The sequence below is a fragment of the Dasypus novemcinctus genome, chromosome 7 (assembly GCF_030445035.2).
Source record: "Dasypus novemcinctus isolate mDasNov1 chromosome 7, mDasNov1.1.hap2, whole genome shotgun sequence".
Taxonomy (NCBI): domain Eukaryota; kingdom Metazoa; phylum Chordata; class Mammalia; order Cingulata; family Dasypodidae; genus Dasypus; species Dasypus novemcinctus.
In genome coordinates, this window is record NC_080679.1 from 1,733,988 (window position 1) to 1,752,704 (window position 18,717).

The window sequence follows — 18,717 nt, forward strand, 5'->3', positions numbered from 1 at the left end:
CCAGGTCAGCTAACAAGGAGGTGAGGATGGTCAACCACCACACCAGGGAACCAAGAGTGCCTACAATTGCAAGCAGGAGAATTGCATTCATCACCCATGTGAAATCTAAGCCCCTTCTCGATACAGAGGTGGAGAGGACATCACCATCCCAGGGTCCACAGCATGGAGGAATAAAATATGGATTAGAGTGGACTTACTGATATTCTACTATAAAACTATTGTGACTAGTAATAGAAGAAATTGTAGCATTGACATGGAGTAAGTGGCCACAGTAGTAGCTGAGGGCAGGGAAAGGGAAGGAGAGATGTGATGAGGGGGCATTTTTGGGACTTGGTGTTGTCCTAAATGATATTGCAGGGTCAGATGCTGGACATTATATATCCTGCCATAACCCACTGAATGTACCGGGGGAAAGCGTGAACTATTATCCACGTGGTGCAGCGGTGCTTCAAAATGTGTTTGCCGAGTGTGAGGAGTATGCCACAATGATGGGGGAGGTTGTTGGTGTGGGAGGAGTCGGGTGGGGGTGGGGGTATATGGGAACCTCTTATGTTTTTTATAATGTAACCTTTTTTGTGATGTATGTATCTTCAAAAAAATACAATTTACAAAATTGATAGGGGTAGGGGATGGGAAGTGAGTTATATGGGAACCTCTTATTTTTTTTTTTAATGTAATGTTCTATGGAATCTATTAATTTTAATTTAAAAAGTGTTTTAAAGAAAGGTAAAAGAGACTAGCTTAAAACACTCTGACAATGGGCTGCCAGAAGAGTTCCACTTAAAACAAATGATACAAAAATTTTAATATAAAAAGTTTAGCAAAAGATGCACCAAGCAAATATGAACCAAAGGAAAATATCTGGGTTGGCATCTTGCTATATGACATATTCAAATATAGCTTTAATTCCCATCAAGCACCCTGGTGGAACTGCAGGTAGCATTTTAATGGTGATTACAATAATAATAATTTAATAGGTCAAGGAAAAAAATAGCAGAAATCTCTGAATCCTAACATGTCATTATCTTGACGTATTAAATATATACAACACTTTATCCCCGGAATCAGAGACCACCTAAACGTTTATAGAAGTAGACCAGCTGTCCAGACCTAAAAAGCCTCAAGAAATTCCAGAAGGCAATACCGTGCAGCCTGGCTGGCCTCTTCTGCTTGTCCTTCTAAGTCCCCTTTGCCCCACGCTCCGTGCCCTAGGGAGGACATGCTGGATGGACTACAACTGTGGCTGCACCTGCCCTCCGGCTTCTGCTCGGCTTCAGCCGCCAGGAGCACGTTTAGGGGTGGGGTGAGGGGAGGAGGAGAACGAGGCCAGGGACGGGGTCCCTCCACCAGGCTCTGCGCCTGTCCAGGCACAGTAAGGCTGCGGCGCCACGGAGCCCTGGGGGTCTCCTGCCTCCTGCCCAGGCCTGGGTAAGGAGCCCCTTTACGCCCCACTCCTGCAGGTGCCCAGCTAGAGCCGGCCGGCCGCTTCTCACCAGGACCCTCACTGAACAGAGACCGTGCTCTGACTGCAGTTAAATTAGAAATGGGTAGTAAAGGCTGCAGTGAAAACAAAGGAAAAGCATGGAAAGTAAATACCTCGTGGGTTTCAAAGGAGATCAGCAAGGACATGGAGAAATGTTTAGATCTGAATGACAGTGAAAATACTCTGTCCAAAGTTGCAAGACTGTAGAAGGAAGTTCTTGGTTTTAAATCGGTCCCTCAGAATGTGAGAAGAGTTAGTTAAAAAAAATGAGCTAAGCATTTAGCTCAAGATGAAGTAACTGGTCAAATCTAAAGAACAAAGAAGGAAAAAAAATAATAGATAAGGCTAAAAAGAAATGAAATAAAGGGAAAATAAGATGAACAAAACTAAAACTGGTCTTCTGAAATATTTAAAAATATTAACAAAGAAAAATGCAAATAAAAATACAGAATAAAAAGAAATAGGTAAAGAAACAATAAATTTAAGAATAGCTATGCTAGTAATTCGAAAACCTAGATGAAATGGATTAATTCCCAGAAAAATAAAAATGCCAAAATTAGCCCAAGAAGACAAAGAGAACTCGTCCAGGTCACTATGAAAGACTGAATTTGAAGAGATTGTGACAGACCTTCAACCCCACCCCCACCCCACCCGCTCCTCGAGGGGCCGAACGGTTTTACTGGTCCTACCGAAGTTGGGAAAAGCAATTAATTTCTCTCATGCAGGTGGTGACCGCAAATGGAAAAAGAGGGGACGCTGTCGGCCTGTTTGGAGGGGAGGGGGGAGCATGGTGTCTGCAGAAGCGGATCAAGGGACCGCAAGACAAGGCCGGTGCCCTTGGCCGGCGAGGGACACGGGGAGAGCTGCTGCAAAGCGAGCCGCCAGCTGACCCCCGCCTGGGCGCGCGCGGCGCAGTGGCAGCAGGAGCGCGCCCAGGGCAGCGCCGAGCGACGCTGTCACCGCACTGGAGGCTGGCGGCCTGCGCTGGCGTGGGGGGCGCCCGGCACCCCGTTTCAGGGTGGCATGACATCCCCGCACCCACCCCCTCCGCATTGCGGGAAGGTCCCCCCGTGGGTCAGCCGGCTGAGGCGTGGTCAGGGGTGCCCAGCCCTGGGGCAGGGGATGGAGATCGGTGGCCGAGAAGCCCCGCTGGGTTTGCAGGTGTGGCCCAAGGGCAGCGGGGGCCTTGGCGGTCCAGGGAAGGGAAGCTGCAGGGGCGGGGTGAAGACGGGAGCGGCTGACCGCGGGCGGAGAGTGGGGGGCTGCACACCGAGGCATGATGGGAGGAGAGGCGGCTGCTCCCCTGGCCGGTTGCATCATCCCCGCGCGGAGGTCTGGGCCACTCGTGACATGTCCGCGAGGCTCGCGTCTTCCTCTCGGCTTGAGGACCCACCTGTTACACCCCGGAGTCTCGGCCCCGCCGCCGCCCATCGCCCCTCCCGCGTGCAGAGAGCCCCCGCGAGCCCTGCCCTCCGCGACGGTGCGGTGGTCTCCGGGGGGGGGGCAGGTGGCTATTTCCAGTGATTTCCCTTAAAAGAGGCCAGGGTGGGGGAGGGCCCGGCGCGTGGCCCGCGGACGCCCTCGGGAGGGGCCTCAGGGCCGGGGGCCTCAAGGGTGGGCGCCGCTGGGACCTCTCGGCGCCGAGGCCGGGCGCGCGGGGGCTGCGCCGGGGGAGGGGCGCCGCGCGGGGGCCGGGCTGCGGGTCGCCCCCTCTCCGCCGAGCGCGCCGCGCTGCCGGCGGTGACGTCACGGCCTGCCCAGCCCCCTCCCCCGCATCGGCGGCGACGCCCGTCCCTCTCCCCGCGCGACAAACCAGCTGGCGGCTGGGGCTCGGGCGCCGCGCGCAGCCAACCAGCGCGGCGGGAGGAGCGCGGGGAGGGCCGGGCCGGGGGCGCGCGGCCGTCACGCGGCGCCGCGGTCACAGAGCCCCGCGCAGCCGGGCAGGCGGCAGCAGCAGCAGCAGCAGCAGCTCTGCGCTCGGGGACCCGCGCCGCGCTCATGCGGGGCGGCCAGTGACGCCGGGAGGTAAGGCCACCGCCCGCGCCGCCCCGGAGGGCACGGAGCCCGCACCGAGCCCGCATCGCGCACCTGCGCCCGCCGCGCGCGCCGTGCCGGGGCTGGGGGACCGGCTGCGGAGCCCAGGTCCGGCGCCGGCGTCCTTGGCACGGCCCCTTCCCCTCCCCCGTCCCCGTGGAGAACAATGGGGCAAATCCAGGGGTGCCCGCCGTTCTTCAGGCGCAGCCCGGCCGAGCCCGCAGAAAAAGCTCCTTGGCTGCGGCCCCTGCTGCGGCGGGACCCTCCCCCGGCGCGGGCGGGGGTCGTAGGGGGAAGGGCGCGCAGCGGGCGGGCCCGCTACATGGCACCCAGGCCCCCGCAGCCCCTCCGCTGGCGAGGAGCCAGGCCTGCAGGGATGCGTGGGGGTGCGCCCGGCCGTCCTGGGAGGGGCGGGTGGAGGGCAACGCCGGGGGTGCGGCTGCGGGCCCAGGGCGGCGGGGCGCGCGCCCCTGGCCGGTCCCCGGGGTGGGGGAGGGCGGATGCTGGAGCCGAGAGCAAAACAGGCGGGGGGCGGGGCGGGTCGCGGAGGGAGCGCTCGGTGGCTCGCTCTGTGCGCGCTGCGGGATGCCCATCCACCCCGCCCCGGGCCGCCCATCCACCCCGCCCCGGGCCGTGCCCCCTTCCCCAGAGACGCCAGCCCCTTCCAGAATGACCCGCTGCCCAGGAGGGGCCGCCCGCCGCCGCGGCCTCTGTCTACGAAGCCAGCGCCCAGTAACAGGTGTGGCCCGGCCACGAGCGGGGAGGGGGCTGCGGGGCCGCGTCGCCTCGGCTGGTGGCGCTTCCCAGGCTCGGATAACTGGAAGGAACGCTGGTGGCGAAGACCCCCACACGCCCGGTTCAAAACCATCCTCATCCCAGCTCCCTGCAAAACCATCCATGCAGCCTTCTCGCTGCGGAAAGGCGTGGCGCTGGGTGCGGGGCGGGGGGCTCCTGGCCGCAAGCTGGAGGGGGAAGGGAGAGAGGGAATGCCAAGTCATGGGGCCTGCGGGGCGCGGGCGCGGCGTCGCCCAGGCGCGGAGCCGATGCGCGCCCACGTCCCCAGGAAAAAAGGACTTTCTCCCCAAGGCCGAGGGACCCCCACCGAGCGCCCCCGCCTCCGCAGGATGCCCGCATGGCCGGGATTAAAGTCTGCCCAGGGAAGCGGACCGGAGCTTGCGGCTGCGGGGAGGGGGGGTGCTGAGAGGCTGCCCGCCTGCGCCCCGGAGACGCGCGGCTCACCGCATGGCACAGGGCGCGCCCCCCTGCAGGCCTACAGACCACCCGCTCTGCTCTGCCCTTGCCGGCTGGGGGGCTCACCCGAGGGCAGCGCGCCCCGCCCCCTGTGTCTGGGAAGGCCGTGCCCCTTCGATAGGAAGCGCTGGGGTCCCAGGTGGGGGGTTGGGGCTCTACCTGCGGCGGCCATTTTGCAGGTGTGGTTGGCCACCCGCCTGTGCTGCGGCAGGTGTGGCGCGGGGGTCCACCCCGTCCTGGCAGGGGCTGCCGTGGAGGTGCGAGCACGGGGTGAGGGCAGCAGGCCTGAGGAGGGTGCTGCGCGCGGCAGGGCTGGGGTCCTTGCTTGGGGGGTGTGGGGGTGGGTGAGCAGCCAGGGCCCCTCCAGGGCTGGGGGAAGCAGAGGGGCCGCTGGGCCTTGCCTTGGAGGCCGCCGGGCGTGGGGCAGCCTGTGCCGCCCCTGGGCCTCTGCCTTCCCTTCAAGGAGGCCAGCTGCCCCCAGCCTCTGGGGAGCTCATCCAGGCCAGGTGTGTGGGGTGGCAGCTCCTACCTGGCTGTGAGGGCAGGGGGAGTGGGGCACCCATGCCGCGCGCCAGTCCAAGGGGCAGGACGGCCTCTGCGGGGGTGTGTCACGGGGCAGCGAGAGGCCGGGGTCAGGTCAAATCAGCCCCCCTCCCAGGCTGCTCGGGGGTCAGTCCGTCTCCCCCTTCTGGGTGCTCCCAGTGCCCTGCACCCCTCTTGTGTCCACCAGAGACGCCCACCTGGGAGAGCTGGAGCTGGTGGCCGGGGAGGCCCAGGGCTGGTGCACACCGGAGTCAGAATTCAAACCCAGGCCTCGGGGAGGGCGCCCCGCTGCCCAACCTCGACCCCCTTGGTCCTCCCTGGTGGCGGCGGTGGTGGCAGCAGGGAGACCCCCCCCGTCATCCCCAGGGGCCCCTCTGAGAACTGGCTGGAGACTGGGCCGTGCCCTGCACGCCTCGCCTGTCCAGTGGTCCCGGGGTCCAGGGACACAGCCTGGAGATGCCCTGTTCCCCTGCATTAGCTGGTGACCTCTGCCCCGCGCCAGGCCCCTGCCTGGCAGCAGGGGCTGGGGTCCTGGACTGGCCGAGCCACGGGGCCCCAGGGCAGAGGCAGGGTCAGGGGAGGAGGCCCGGGGGTCCCACCCGACGTCGTGGCCCCTGAGTTTAACTCCCGGGCGCGACGGCCCGTGCCCGGGAAGGTCCTGGCTGCCCTCTGCGTGCAGGTGGCCTGCACGGCCGCAGGCCTGGCTGATCCAGCACCCGACCCCAGGGCCTCGGGGACCGCGTGGGACTGGCTGCTTCCGGCCCCACCGCTTTGCCGAGGGTCTGGAAGGGGCGGGGGCGCAGTCAAGGTCCCAGGACCCGTGTGGTTGAGCCTCCCCTCGGGGCCCCTTCCCCAGCTCCTTAGGCTGCGTCTGTCCCCCTCACCGGATCCCTCCTCCAGCTTGCTGCCCGGGGGTGTTTATCCTGAGGGCTCCAGGCCAGGGGGGCTTCCAGGGAGCAGGAGGGGCGGCCGCTCTCCAGAGGCAGCTTGTCTCCTACTTCCAAGCAGGGGGCTGGGCTGGCCACGCCCTGGGCTCCCGCAGCCCCGGGGAGGGGGCAGTAGGACCCTTGGGAGGTGCTCTGGGCCGTCCCTGCTCGGGTGCCGGGGCACCTTTCTCTGAGCAGGGCAGAGCTGGGCCTTGGCCTTTACCCTTTGCCCCTTCCCCACATGGCCCTTTGACAGGCTGGGGCCGTACCTGCCCCCTCCCTTGGGGTCTCTGGCCCCTTGCTCCCCGTCTTTGTTCCTGCCTGCCCCTGTTTCTTCCCTGGAACACAGACTACCCACTCAACGGCCATGTGGCTCTAGCCTCTGGAATTGCACCCACCATGAAGCCAGCTCTGAGCACCCACTTGGAGCTCACGTGGCGCATCCCCTCACCTGCACTTCTCTGAGTACAGGTCTAGAGCCCACCCCTCCTCCCGCCTTGGCTCAGGGTGGGTGGAGAGGATGAGGGTGAACGCTGAGTGGGCGGATGCTGGACTGTGCCTTCCCCTGTCTCCTCCTGTAAAGCGGCAGGAACCTGCGAAACAGGTGTGCTGTCCCCTCCTCTAAGGTGCCAGGAGCCTGCGGGGCAGGTGTGCTGTCCTCTCCTGTAAGGTACCTGGGAGGCCACAAGGCAGGTGCGCTGTCCCCTCCTCTAGGACTACAGGAGCCTGCGGGGCAGGTGCGCTGTCCCCTCCTGTAAGGTACCTGGGAGGCCACAAGGCAGGTGTGCTGTCCCCTCCTCTAAGGCTACAGGAGCCTGTGAGACAGGTGTGCTATCCCTTCCTGTAAGGTGCCAGGAGCCTGTGAGGCAGGTGCGCTGTCCCCTCCTGTAAGGCGCCCAGGACCCCATGAGGCAGGTGCCCTGTCCCCTCCTGTAAGGCTGCAGGAACCTGTGAGGCAGGTGCGCTGTCCCCTCCTTTTAAGGCGCCCAGGACCCCATGAGGCAGGTGCTCTGTCCCCTCCTGTAAGGCTGCAGGAGCCCGCAAGGCAGGTGCGCTGTCCCCTCCTCTAAGGCTACAGGAGCCTGTGAGACAGGTGTGCTATCCCTTCCTGTAAGGTGCTAGGAGCCTGTGAGGCAGGTGCGCTGTCCCCTCCTCTAAGGCTACAGGAGCCTGTGAGACAGGTGTGCTATCCCTTCCTGTAAGGTGCTAGGAGCCCGCAAGGCAGGTGCGCTGTCCCCTCCTCTAAGGCTACAGGAGCCTGTGAGACAGGTGTGCTATCCCTTCCTGTAAGGTGCTAGGAGCCTGTGAGGCAGGTGCGCTGTCCCCTCCTGTAAGGCTGCAGGAGCCTGCGAGGCAGGTGCGCTGTCCCCTCCTGTAAGGAACCAGGAGCCTGCAAAGCAGGTGCGCTGTCCCCTCCTTTTAAGGCGCCCAGGACCCCACGAGGCAGGTGCCCCGTCCTCTCCTGTAAGGCACCAGGACCCCGAGAGGCCGGGGAGCTGCTCCATGTGGAGCCCCCCAGAAGCAATGTGACTTGTACGAGGAGGATCTGGGGCTCTGCCCAGCCTCTGCCTCCAGAGCTGCCCTTAGTGCCCCCTGCCCACCTCCCCACCCTCTACCTCCCCTTCCCCCACTCCCGCCCGAGCCTCCTCCTCCTCCCCCACCCCCACCCTCGGCCGGCACACTGCCCTGGACACAACAGGACCCAGCCAGTGGTTGCTCGTTGCTGAGCCGGCTGCTTTAGCCGGAGCGGTCCATGTCCTGGGGGTGTCCAGGGAGCGCGCCCTGCCGCCCTGCCGGGTGGGGGGCTGTCCGCGGACCTCCGTGTCGCTCAGCGTCTACCGAGGCTGGCGGGGCAGGGCCCCTGCCCTCTGGGAATCACGTGGGGCCCTGCAATGCGCTCTGGCCCTAACTGCTCCTGCAGGCCCGGCCCCCTGCAGGCCCCCTCCCTTCGACCTCGTGGTGCCAGTGAGTCTAGGGCGGGCCTCAGTTTCCCCATTCTTCAGCAGCTCGAGCCAGCAAGATGGGTGGCAGGGCTGGACCGTCGCTGCTTGAGGCTGTGGGTCAGTGGGGACCAGGCTTCTGGGGCCACCAGCTGCTCCGTGCCGCCTGGCCCTCCCTGCACCCGCTCCTAGAGCCGGGCGTGGCGCAGGCCCGTGGCACCGGGGAGGGGGGCAGCTCCAGGACCGCAGCGACTGCAGCCAGCCGGCCCATGTGGGAGGCAAAAGCCATGTGGAATTATTCCACTCTCAAGGAGGGGTCTGATTTTGTGTTTCCATGTGGCGAACCATTTGTGCCCACCTCCCTGGTTTAAGAGTCCTTCCTCCACAGGGATCTGCAGATCCACCTCTGTCAGATGCCGGAAGTGCTGCACACACAGTCTGTTTCTAGGATCTCTTCTGACCTAGTGGTAGTTTTCTACCCCTGCCCAGTACCAGCCTGTCTTAATTACTCGAGCTTCACATTAGGTCTTGATACCAGTTGAGCGTTGTATTAGCCAAAGCGGTGCTGATGCAAAATACCAGAAGTCTTCTGACTTTTATAAAGGGTATTTATTAGGGGTAGGAGCTTCGTTTCCAGGCCATAAAGCATGAGTTACCTCCCTCACCAAATCATTTGCCACGTTTTGGAGCAAGCTGGCTGGCAGCGTTCGCCAGGGCTCAGGCTTCCCGGGCTCCTCTCTTCCCGGGGCTCGTTCCTCTCTGGGCTCAGCTGCTCCGCTCTCTCCACAAGGCCAGCTCTAGACTGTCAGGCGAACGGCTCCTGTCTTCCCAGGGCCTCTGCCATATCTGCTCCTGTGTGTGTTTACTTCCCGGGCTCCAGGACCAAAACTCCAGCTAACTCTGTGCCTTGTCTTTTTCTCTGTGAGTCCCCAGCCGTGGGACTCAGTGTCCTACTGATATGGCCCAATTAAAGGCCTAATCATAATTTAATCAGGGAAAGCTCAAACCTCCAACAGACCAGTTGACAAGCATAATCCAGTAACTATTTTTGGAATTCATAATACCAAACTGCTATTAGCATGTCGGCCTCTATCTTATTTTTCTCCAAGCTTGCTATTGATCTTTACAGCCCTGATTCTTTCGTATACATATCTGGAAGATATTTGTCAAGTTTTGTAAATAAAGCCTTGTTAAGATATAATTTGCATTACATTACATTTATGGATTGCTTTGGGTGAAAGTTGACATTTTTAAGTTTTTTTTTAGATTTCTTTTCTATGAACAGGGTATAGTTCTTCATTTATTTAGATATTCTTTAATGCTCTCAGTAATTATAAATTTTTCCTCATGAAACATAGGCATTTCTGACATTTATTTTTAGGTACTTTATAGTTTTGGTTAGTATTTTAAATGGTATCTTAAAAAGCAACATGGTCGATTTTTTTGTATTGGACTTTTATCCAGCAACTATACTGAACCTTCCTATGAATTCAGATAAGTTGCCTGAGGTTCTTGATTTCTGTGTAGATAAGCAAATAGTCTGCAAATAATGACAATTTAGTCTCCGCCTCTCCAATCCGTGGTTATGTTTTCTGTGATTTCTTTTTCTCGTTTTACTGCTCTGGTAGTACCTCCACTCCAACGTTGAATTGGAGCAGTTGTAGCAGGCATTCTGGACTTGTTCCTGAATTGGAAATTATCAAATGCCGTTTCAGTACCTATGAGTACCTCATAATTTTTTCTCCTTTAAAATCTGATTTGTGGTGAATTACATTAAAAGATATCTTAATGTGAAGCCATCTTGGAATTCTTGAAATAGGCCTATCTGAATTATTCTTTTAATATGTTGCTAATGTCTTGGATTTTTCTATGTATGTTCATCAGTGAAATTGTTCTATAACTGTCATTGCTCAAATTTCCCTTGCTTAACTTGGCGCCAAGATTATATTAGCTTTAATGAATGAGTTATACGGCTATATTCTCTTTTTCCTATGTTCTTAAAGAATTTGCGTATGATGAGTATTATCTGATTTTTGAATGTGTGGTAGAACTCACCTATGAAAAGTATCTGAATGTTGCTTTTTGGTGGGTAGATATTTAAACTATTGCATTAGTTTCTTTAATGGCCGTAGGACAATTCACATTTTTACTGACTGATTTTTCTCCTGGTTATGGGTCACATTTTCCTGTTTCTTGATGTGTCTAGTAAATTTTGGTTGAATGTAGACATTGCATGTAGAGTAGAACCTTTTTTATTTATCCAACTGATACATCCCAAGACCCTTCTTATAAGTTGAAAATTGTGCATAATAGCAAATCCCAGTTTTAGTATTTCTTATATAAGCATACCTATTACATATTTTTAAAATAAATAAGGCAAACAAGTACTCTAGTAACAATAAGTAAACAAAATTAATCATAGCAATAATTTTTAAAAATTTAAATTCTCTCTCTGCCTCTATTTTCTTCAATTACTAATTGCATATACCTGAATTCATTCATGTATGTTGAGTCTGTATAAAATGACATCTTACTATATTATGCTGTGGAGTGTCTGAATTACGTTTTCTTTCTGTAAAGCATGCTTGGCTTTGTTTTGGCAGGTACTTAAAATACTTGAGGATCAGTTTGATCTTTTCATGGATTGTTTTTGAGATTTTATAGGCTTGGGGTCTAGAATAGCCCTCACTCCAGACATAGTTTAGCCCCACTACTAAGGCATGGCATCTCTGGGGTCTCCACTGAATATCTGGGGTAGAGGGCACAGAAAGGGCTCTCCATCCTGACTGGTAGGAACACACATGTCTCTCTATTTTGTGTGATCTTTGGGAACTGTTAAGCTTCCATCAGCCAAGCCTTGTTTCGCTAGAACGATACATGCATGAGCTAGTACTCCACAAAGACTTAAGGGCACCCCTTTGTAAATTTATGGAGTTCTATCACTGAACAGCTCCTTTTAATAAGAAATACTTATTAAAAATGGGGTTCTCTATTATGCACAATTTTCAACTTCCCAGAACTCTGACCCACAACTTCCTGCTGCCTCAACCTACCCCAACTCTGACCTCCGTTCCATACCCTCAGCTCACTGAAGCTGCCGAACCGCAGGGGCTCTACCTCCCTGCGACTACAGTCAGGAAATTGCCTCCAGCAAGATTTGGAGCAATTGTAGGGCTCACCTAGGATGTTTGCCTTCTCTTGGGAATCACGGCCCTACACTGCCTGTTGTTCAATGTCTGAAAAATGTTACTGTCATATATTTTTTTCCAGGTTTCTGGCTGTCTTAGAGTGGGAGGTTAAGTCTGGTCCTTGTTGCTCCACTGTGGCTGGAAGTCCCATAAGTTTTGCTTGTTTTCATTTTCTTTCACTACTATGTATTTTTATATTTCCATCATGATTTCTTCTTTGGTGCATTAGTTATTTAGAAGAGCATTTTAAAAATTTCTAAATGTATGGATTTTTAGTTATCTTTCATTGATTTTTAATGTAATTGTGTGGTGCTCAAATAATATGATTCCTTTGATACAGAGTTTTAAAAATTTATTGAAAGTTGACTTATGGCCTAGTGCATGATAAAATATTGAAAATGTTTCATGTGTTGGAAAAGAATGTGTTTATCTAGTTTTGTGGAACAGGAGTCCATATTTGTCAGTGAGTTAATGCTTAACATGTTATTTAAATCTTCTGTATCTGTACTAATTATTTATCTGCTTGATCTATCAGTGAGAAGTGTTAAAATTCCTCCGTGTTCCATTAACACTTGTCTCTCTGGGGCCATTCTGGCTAGTTTTTTTTCTGGTATATTTTCCTGTTCACTAATTCTCTATTCACCTCCATTAAACTTTCTGATTAACTTGTCCAGTAAGTTTTAAAATGTAAATGATTACATTTTTATTTCTAAAAGTTCTGCATGGTTCTTTTCTGTATTTTACCCCATTTTTTCCCATTTTGTTTCATTTCTGTGAACATTTTAAGCATATGTATTTTATAATATGTATCTGACAATTCCAGTATCTGAAATCCTTGAGGATTTAATTCTGCTTTTCTCTTTTAATGTTTTCTCACTCTTGCTCATGGTGAACTGCTTTTCCGTGTGTTCGGTATTTCTGCGTTGTGAGCTCACATTTGAACTGATCTTCATCTGTAGGAATCATGGGGTTCAGAAAGAGGAAAGCATTTTCCAGGGAGAGTTTGTGTTTGCTTTTGCTAGGTGCTTTGGGGCTAACACCTGAGAACTATTCTGAGCTAATTTTTTTAACCTTGGGATTGAATAATCATGCAGGTATTGTAAATTTGAAACCAAAATCTGCGTTAGCACAGGCCTGTGGGCTCAAGTTCTCAGAAACAATTGCTTCTTCACCACTTGGAGTGGAGAGCCATTCAGACTAATTTCTATATGTCCCTTTGATGGCAGATAGATTTTCTCCAGCCTTCCATTTCACTGAGATGGTGTGTAGCCTTGGGGGATGCAACTTTTTCTGGTGACCTAGTTCCAAGTCTGATTTTGTGTGTGTTTGAGGCCATGTCTTCCATCCCCCGTTCAGCAGGTGAAATCCAATTCTTTGGGCTCCTGGTATCAATACATGTCTCTAGGTTGACACTTTAATCTCGGCTCCTCCTTCATTTTTTCCCCTTTATTTTGTTCTCTTGAGGAGTTTTCTTATTTCCTTCTAATGTTTGTTATTTATACAGAATTTCTAATTTCCATACTGCTGGAAGTAGAAGTCTCTCGTTCACCATTTTTCTGTCCATTGACAAATATTCATTTTAATGGTCAAGCTGCATTTGACTTCACAATCACACCAGAGTTTGTCATTCCAAAATGTGGTTTTGTTTTTCATTTTTGCTTTACCTAATCCTTTTGGTGATCGCTTTAAAATAATTATTTTTATCTTAAATTGTAACACCGTCTAGAAGAGTCACACAAATCTACAAAATTCATTGAGAAAATCAGCAGATTTTGCCCCCCATCTACAACCTCTTTCAACCTCTCTGCTGAACTTTTGCTATTTAGCTCTATAGTGCTAAATAATATGCTTCCTTCTCTCCCTCTTGAAATGCCCCCAAAATAACAGAAAAGGTAAACTGAGAAACACCCTTAGCCCTTTGTGCAAGGATGCAAGGCCAGAGGAGATGGCCTGGCCGCCAGCTGGGGCGCCTGAGCAGATTCAGGAGAGCTGAATTCTAAGGAGGCAGAGAAGGAAATGGCAAAGAAACCTGCTGTGCCCCGTGAACCTTCCCACAAGGCCCAGAAATCACATCCCCAGACGGCTCTGGCACCAGGGGCTCTTGTCAAAAGGACCGTCTGCCGTGTGCCTGAGAAGCGAGTCGATTCCCGGCTTCTGCACAGGGCTCCGTTTCCGTTGTTTTCCCTCTTTCTAGCCCTCCTCCCTCAGGGACATCACCCTCTCGTGGACTTTCAAGAGTCGTGCGGACATGTGACAGAGTCCCTTTCGCTGCGCGGACCCCTCCTCAGATCCACACGTCCAAGCATGGCCGTGGTATCGTCACACAGCCACACTCCACCTCTGCCGTGCCACGCCCCGTGGAGGCGAGCTGCTGGGTGCTTCTCAAGGCAGCCCCTGGGGCCTCGGGTTCCGCCCCAGGGAAGGCACAGCTTCCTCGGGGACGCCGGGGTCTGCGTCGGCCTGAGCCTGCCCACGCCTCCCCACGCGGAGCCTTGAAAGCTCCACCCTCGGGCGAGTCCTGCTGTCGCCGCGTCCCGCAGGTTCTGACGCGTGGCATCCTCATTATCGTTCAGGACAGACTGTTTTCTGATGCACAGCCTGCTTGCCTCTTCCTCTGGCCCATGGGTTATCTACAAGCGTATTGCCTAATGTTTAAGCAGTTGGGGGCTTTGTGCTGGATTTTTCTCCCTCCCTCCCACTTTCCTTCTTTTTTTTTGTAGCTTAATTCTACTGTGGTCAGAGAACATGCTCCTATGATACAAATTAAAAATTGAAATTTATTGAACCTACTTTATGACCAGCATATGGCAAATTTTGTTGCACTTTAAATGTACGTATATGGTATCATTTTGCCTTCTCAGGAGCCGACAGAGCAAGCAAACCAAAGATTTTTATCCTTTTATTTTGACCTCTTCATTTGTCTTCATATTTAGTTAAGAGGTGTCTTTTTCACAAACAGAATATAAATTTAAAAATTTGATCTGACATTTGTAATGTTCTCCTTGGAGTACTTCAGCCATATTAATTGAGTTGAACTCTTATCTATGTCAACTTATTTTCCATTTGGCTGGCTTTTTATGTTCTATTTTTCTTCGTTTTTGCCTTCTCTTGGATTAATAAAATTGACTTTAAATTTCTTCTAATTTTCCTTCTATTAACTTGTTATTTATACATTTTCTGCTTTTTTAATGACTCCCCTAGAAATTACAGTGTTTCCTTGACCAACCTAATATAATTAATTTTACCACTTCCATGATAATGTTGAGCCTTCAAACCCTATCTTTTGGCTTCCATCATTTCTGTTGAGAAATCAGTTGTCGACATTATTTTTGCTTCTTCAAAAATTACGTGTCTTCTGGCTGCTTTTAAGATTTTTCTCTCCTCTTTGGTGCTCAGCAGTCTTATTATGAGGTGCTTTTGTATAATTTTCTTTGTATTTATTGTGCTTTGTGTTTGAAGAGCTTCTTGAATCTGTGGATTGATATACTTCGGTGGTTTTAGGCAATTCTTGGTCATGTCTTAAAATATTTCTTCTCCATCCATCTCTTCTCCTTTTAGATTCCAGTTTCATGCATGTCAGATCATTTCATGTGTCCTATATTTCTCTGAAACTCATTTCTATATTTTCTATTTTTTCTCTCTGTTCTATAATTTTCTATATTTTGTACTGACCTGTTCTCTAGTTCATTAACACTCTTCACTTTCATCTAATCCCTTCAGTTCTTAATTTCAGTTATTGTATTTTTCAGTTATAGAATTCATTTGATTGATTTTTATAGATTCCGTTTCTCTACCAAAATTTCCCACTTATTTTCTCCATCTTGTTCTCGCTTGTTGGAAATATATTAATCATGGCTATTTTCAAATCTTTATTTGAAGACTCCCCCATCTGGATCGTATATGGCCATGTTTCCTTTTTTCCTTTGTTTTTAGGTATATAGTCCTGTCCTTTTTCATGTCTAGCACTTTTTAATTTGATGCCAGACATTGTCTTGTGAAACACTGAAGAGGCTCTGGATGATGTTGTCCATCAGAGATGGCTCGCTTTTTCTCTTCCAGGCAGAGACCCTGCTGAGGCAGGGTGGGGTTGCAGTTTTGCCTGGGCTTGTTCTATCTATAGTTCTCCCTTGGTTTTGGGTTGCAGCTCTTGGAGCTTTCAGGGTGGACCTCGGTGTGACCACTGGGCCCCTCCTCCTGGTGGACCCGGATCTCTAATGCTCACCTTCTTAGCCCACGAGACTGGAAGACTCTTACCTGGTTGTCAGAGGCTTTGTGCTTGGGTTTTTTTAACTTCTGCCTCTCTTTCAGAATTTGGCAAGTCTTAAGGGAAAACTGGCCATTGTAAGACGTAGGTCTCCGTAGGCCTCTGCCTCTCCCTTCTTCTGGGGCCTTGGCCTCTCGGGTTTGTTTCTCTAACCCCAAATTCTGCAGTTTTTCTCCATCCCTCAGCAACAGCTCTCTGTCTGGGAAGACTCCAGACTCCCAGCTTCCTGCCCCGTGACCAGAATGCAAATGCTCCCCGGGAAGCTGTGCTGAAGCTCGCGCCCTGTCTGGGCAGTCTCCCCTGTGGAATCCTGGCCAGCTGCTGCTCCTTGCTTCCGTAGCTCTTGGATTCCTTTAAGCAAGTTTTAAATACTGTCCAGCTTTTCTCGTTGTGCATGGTGGGAGCGTTGTTCGGCGGCTAGCCACTCCATCCCCCCGGAAGCAGAGCCCTCCTTTGCTTTGTGCTTTGTTTTAACCCATGCCCTTCACCGCAGAGCTGAGGCATGGCGTTCCGTTTTCTCACATTGCTTTTACGGGTAAAGTTCTAGCTTTACTTTTGAATATGGGATGGTCAATTGTCCCATTACCAATCACGCCAAGTTATTTGACAAGCTGCCTTATCATCTCTTGGATTTGTGCGTCGGGGTGTGTGTGTGTCTGTGTGTGCATGCTTAATCTTTTTCACTGCTCTCTCTTCATGTGTCACTACTAGGCTTTGGAAATTCTTACCGCTTTATAGCATATGTGATAGCTGGTAGGAGAATTCTCCTTTTTCTTCTTAGGTTTTGAAATTTTCTCAACTTAACACCTCCATTGAGCATCATCCTGTCAGAATGCTTTCTTTACTGGGATTGTTCAGAATTTATAAAAGCTAAATTTGAGGAGAACTGAAAATTTTGCAATCTGGCATTGAACATCTGCTTTCATAAATATTTTCTTTATTTCCAATTATTTCCAATTTCAGTACTTGGAAATACTTAGTCAGTGGATGTAGACTTTTGTTTAAGGCACAAAGTGTGGTACTAAATGCTAGAAATCTTGTTCCAGCTCATGTTCTCACAGGAATCCCCGTCCTTGCTTCTGTGAGATTTTCCAACATAAGGAAACAAACGTGGACTCTAAGAAAGGAGTGTCTCTTCAGCCCACTGCAGGACAGGAAGGTGGAACGGTGCTGGACAGACGCGTGCGCTGTTGAGATGACACTGGACGAGGAAATCGTTTTGAGGCTCAAGGGCCTGGGGGGATCGCTGGCTGTGCGTCCAGTGGTCAGAAGTCTGCTCTCCTCCACCTGGGCTCTTGCTCGTGTTGAGAAGGTTCCGGCCCTTGCCGGGGGGTGGTTTGGGTGCTCTCCTCGTTTGCTGGGCCCCTGGAAGAGCCGCGTTTGTCCGAGGAGTCGTTCTCTTCTGCAGAGCTCTGGGGAGCCCGGGAGCCGGCCCTGGGCAGCACCTGGCGGTTTCGAGCCCCAAATCCACCTGGGTCCCCTGTGCTCCCGGGGTGCTCGGCAGGTGCCTCCTGCTCTCGGCCTGGGGTCCCCAGGGATGTGGGCCAGATGTGCATCCCTGCCCTTCTCCACAGATGCAAGTTTGGGACCTGCGGGGAGGCCCTTTGGCCAGATTCTCGCAAGGGACGGCAGTGGCAGGCGGGCGTGTGAGCTGGACGACTCCCTTGGTGGAAGGAGGGGTTTTGTAGAGCCTCAGCCCACCACCAGCCTTTGTGTATTTAGATGCCTCCAGTGATGGGGGGTTCACTACTTAATGGACATCCGAGGTCATCCTAGCCAGCAACAGATGGTCACCCAGGGAGCCCCTCTTCGCATCAGGCTAAACTCTGCTTCTGATGGCTTCCGGCCATCGGTAACTGACGGCGCTCCTGTCCTGCCGCAGGCCGCCTCTCCCCTTGTTCTCGGGGGCCTTGATCTCCAGCCCCCAGCCCCTCTTGGGTGAGCACCCCCTCCTCCAGGTGTGAATGTCCAGCCGGTCAGCTTCATCTGTGCCCTCTTGGAGCAGCCGGTGCCTTTTCCTTCTCATTCAAACTTGCTGCTTTTCCATCCCTGCACGGGGATTTCCACCAGCCTTCCACAGGGTCTCGGGGGCCACGGGGCAGAATCGCTTTGGGGTCGTCCACTCCAACCCTGTCACTTCACAGCTGGGTAAACTGAGGCCAGGTGGATAAGTCCCATGGCTGAGTTGGAGGCAGGACCAGGTCCCCTGGCTGTGAGCTCCCCGCGATGTGCAGTTTGCACGCCCACTTGGACGTGGCCTTGGGGATACCTGCGTGAATTTGAGCTGGGGCAGCCGTACCCACGACGCAGACTCGTCTCCCCTGCGTAGGACCGGCTGTCTTGCTTTCCTGATTCCGGGTGAAATCCCCTTTCCCACTCTTTTGGAGGCCAAACTCCTGCTGGGCGTGTGTGCACAAGGCTTCAGGTGACGGCGTCAGGCGTTCTTGAAAACAGTGCTTGTTTAAAGCCATCTCACGCTCTGGTCATCTCTGTAAGGCTCGTTTCTCGTGTGTGAAGGTGATTTCTGATCCGTTGTTGCGTCCTGTTCTACTGCTTCGCATCACCAGGTGTGGCCGAGTCCTGCAAGGCTCTGGGTCGGCACGCTGGTGAGGCCGACGGTCCCCTGCCCTGGGGACGGAAGCCAGCGGCGCACGTCAGCCCCTGCACCGGGTGGAGCGGAGCCGCAGTGACGCAGGAGCGTGCCGCTTCACCTGCTCTCTCAGGGAGGGAGAGACAGGTGTGCCCACCAGTGAGGGTGTGGTCGGGGCTGGAGGGGCGTCTGCCGGCCGGTCAGCTCCATGGGTCGCGGCTGGGGGCCTGGGCTGAGAGCCCCACACTCAGCCTCGCCGGCTGGGGGACCAGCAGGTCCTGGCAGCCCATTCTCTCGAGGGCCGGCCCCCTCACCCTCCTTTGCCCCCGGGGCCCTGATGCCTTGGGCTGCCTGGACACGGCCCTCCAGGAGGGTGGACGCAGGCAGAGAGCTTGGAGCTCGGCCGGCCGGTGCCCTGCGCAGCCGCAGAGGCGGGCGTGGCAGAGCTTCTCTGGGGAAACGAATGTCTGTGCCTGGGCTCTTCTAGAACCTTCCCTG

General features: G+C 53.6%; 1 protein-coding gene across 1 annotated transcript in view; it reads left to right on the forward strand.

Annotated features, from left to right (window-relative positions):
• The first annotated feature begins 3,405 nt into the window (after positions 1–3,405).
• Positions 3,406–18,717, forward strand: part of KIF1A (kinesin family member 1A) — a 92,531-nt gene continuing 77,219 nt past the window's right edge. The window contains 1 exon segment of the mRNA XM_058299749.2: positions 3,406–3,508. The gene's annotated coding sequence lies outside the window, so the exon portion shown is untranslated.